This window comes from Chrysochloris asiatica, unplaced genomic scaffold (assembly GCF_000296735.1).
Source record: "Chrysochloris asiatica unplaced genomic scaffold, ChrAsi1.0 scaffold00096, whole genome shotgun sequence".
NCBI lineage: Eukaryota > Metazoa > Chordata > Mammalia > Afrosoricida > Chrysochloridae > Chrysochloris > Chrysochloris asiatica.
In genome coordinates this window covers 5,387,426-5,390,856 of record NW_006408614.1, presented here as the reverse complement: position 1 = coordinate 5,390,856, position 3,431 = coordinate 5,387,426, and positions in this window count along the sequence as shown.

The following is a 3,431-nucleotide window of genomic DNA, read 5'->3' as shown; positions in this document are numbered from 1 at the left end:
TTGAAGACTAAAGTGTGCCTGACCCAAGCCAGGGTATTTTCAATAGCCTCATATGCATATAAAAGTCAGACAATGAATAAGGAAGACAATAAGATGCATTTGAATTATGGTGTTGGTGGTGAGGAATATTGAAAGTACCATGGACTGCCAAAAGAACAAACAAATCTGTGTTAGGAAAATGCAGTCAGAGTGCTCTTCAGAACCGAGGAAGGCGAGACTTTGTCTCTCATGCTTTGGACATATTGTCAGAAGAGCCCTGTCCTGGAGAAAAACATCACTCTTGGTGAAGGAAGGTAGATGCTCAGTGAGATGGATTGGCACAGTGGCAGCAGCAACAGACTCAAGTGGAACCATTGTGAGAATGGAACGGGACCAGGCAGTGTTTTACTCTATTGTGCATAGGGTCTTTATGAGTCAGAATTGACTCACTGGCACCTAACAACAACAACAACAATATTTACAGACTCAGATTGTCAGGTGGAAGGGAAAAAAACAACCCGGTGCCACTCATCAACCACACCATGTACCAGATGGCCCATCTAGAGACTTTTATTCAGGGTAGGAAAAGCCCTGGATATACGGGATCTCTGACCATTTTCCCTGGTGCTCACAAAAGTAGATAAGAAGGCGTCAGGGAAGATGATCGTGGGCACTGGGAGGGCATGTTGAAATGAGCAGGTTAGGGCTCCAGAAGAATTGGGGTCCTGAGCCTTCTGATGTTAAATCAGAGGCCTCAACCATCCCACTTCTGACACCAGTGAAAGGGAAAAAAACAACCCGGCACCACTCATCAACCACACCTCACACCAGATAGCCTGTCTAGAGACTTTTATTCAGAGTGAGGAAGAGGAAGGTGACCTCTGCCGGAAAGAGAAGGCAGGAGGCAGAAGAGAAGAGAGAGAGCCAATGGGAAGGGAGTGGTCTTATATAGGTTCAACCAGAAGGGAGTGGTCATTGCTGGGGTAATTTAGCTCTGGCCTATCAAAAGCCATGTTGCCCTTTAAACTACCGTGCCTTGTAGCTTAGGGCGGGGAAACAGAAACCTACGATTACAAAATGGAGTTGAAGGGAGGGGAGAGGAAAGAACATGGAAGGTACAGTCTAAAATGGCGGACCTGATATTGTAACATTAGGTCTTTCTTCCACTGCTCTTCTAGGTAAGTTTAATAATCCAAGATTTAGATGACTAGTGGAGCACAAAACAGTTGTGCCACTGGTGGTGGTGTTGTTGTTAAGTGCCATTGAGTCGGTTCTGACCCATAGCAACCCTGTACAGGGTTTCCAACGCTGTAAATCTTTACAGGAGCAGAAAGCCTCATCTTTCTCCCACAGAACAGGTGGTAGTTTCGAACTGCTGACCTTGCAGTTCGCAGCCTGGTTTGTAACCACTATGCTACAATTACCAGTAACCCATTCAAAATAGAAATAGAAAGAAAATGTCCCCTTAGATAATAGTTTGGAAAACAATAAAAAAAATCCCTGGTGGCACATGAAATACAGTGGAAAGGGTTGTGGAAAAAATAAAAATTAAAAGTCCAAGGAAAAAAATTTAATAAGACAAGTAAAAGGATATGTGAGGGCGATTTGAAAATTTCATGGGGAAATGGAATTAAAATATCATGGAATGTTTCCTTGAACTTTCTGAAGCCCCATTGAATAAAGGGGTAAAACTTTACTAGTGGTCTCTGAGACTAAGTAAATAAGGACGAAAAGATTTGAATACATGCATTTAAAAAGTACTACATTGATAGAATTTTGAAAAACCAGTGGTTTAGTCATTGAAAATACCTTTATTCAGCAACGTAAGTGACAACTATACATGTGGACCTTGTCAGATAAAATAAACAGAAATTAAATTAATTACATCTGTGGAAAACCACTACTGAGAAGTTCAATATCATCAGTCAAACAAAGCCAGGGGTTGGCTGTGGGCTAGACCCTAAATTGTTTAAATACACATTCAAGTTGAAGCTTATGAAAATGAAAAAAATTCCACAAGAACCAAATATGACCTTGAGTACATCCCATCTGAATTTAGAGGCCATCTCAAGACCAGACTTGATGCATTAAATGTTAATAATCAAAGACCAGAGGAGTTGTAGGATGACGTCAAGAACTTCATACATGAAGAAAGCAAAAGATCATTAGAAAGAAAAAAAAATAGGTCAAAACTGATATCAGATAAGGCTCAAAAACTTTCTCTTAACATAAAGTAGCTAAAGTGAATAAAAGAAATGATGAAGTTAAAAGAACTGAACAGAAAATGCAAAAAGACAAAGTCAACTATTATAATGAAATGCACAAAGACCTGGAGTTAGAAAGGCAAGAAGACCGTACTCAGTATTTCTCAAGTTGAAAGAACTAAAGGAAAAATTCAAAACTTGACTTGAAATATTGAAAGATTCTATGGGCAAAATCCACCACTCATTAGTCAGTTTATCATACTGTGGTGTTGCTGTGTTTCTAGAAGGTATGCCACCAGTATGTTACACACCAGCAGGGCTACCCCTGGTGAACAAATTTTAGCTGAGCTTCCAGACTAAGGCAGAGGAGCAAGAAGGAGTGGTAGACCATTTCTGAGGAGTTAACCACTGAAAATCATAAGAATAGCAGTGGAACAGTGTCAGATATAGAGCTGAAAGATAAGCATCCAAAATACTACTGGGTAAGAGCTGCCTCCTTAAAGTACAGTTAACTTTAGTGCCATGAATGGAGCAAAGTTTTGGGGATCTTCATTTGCAGATGTTGCACAATTCAAAACAGGAAGAAACAGCTGCAAATATCCATGAATAACTGGAACATGGAATGTACAAAGTATGAATCAGGGAACTTAGAAGTCAAAAATGAAATGGAATGCATAAAAATTGATATCCTAGGCATTAGTGAGTTGAAATGGACTGGTATTGACCATTTTGAATTGGACAACAATATGGTTTACTATGCTGTGAATGTGGTTATGAATCGGGCTGTGAACCTCAGGGTCAACAGTTGGAAACTGCCTGCGGCTCCATGGGAGAAAGATGAGGCTTTCTGCTCCCATAAAGATTTACAGCCTCAGAAACCCTGTACAGGGTCGCTATGAGTCGGAACCGACTCCATGGCACATAACCACCACCACCCATGCTGGGAATGACCAACTGAAGTAGAATGGGGTCCTAAAGATCTAACTTGAGGTTCAATGATGTCTATAATAGGGCAATATTAATACAACTACAAGAAGGATGAGGAGTCCTGGTGTAGTGCTGTGGGATAAAACACTGGACCACAAGGTTGGCTTGAACCATAAAGTCAGTGGTTCAGACTCACAAGCTGCACCAGTTGCTCATAGGGTTGCTATGGGTTGGAACCAACTCGACAGCACCCAACAATAACACTAAGAAAGATGAGCACTAGACTGCAAACCACAAAGCCATTGGTGCAAGTCCACGAGC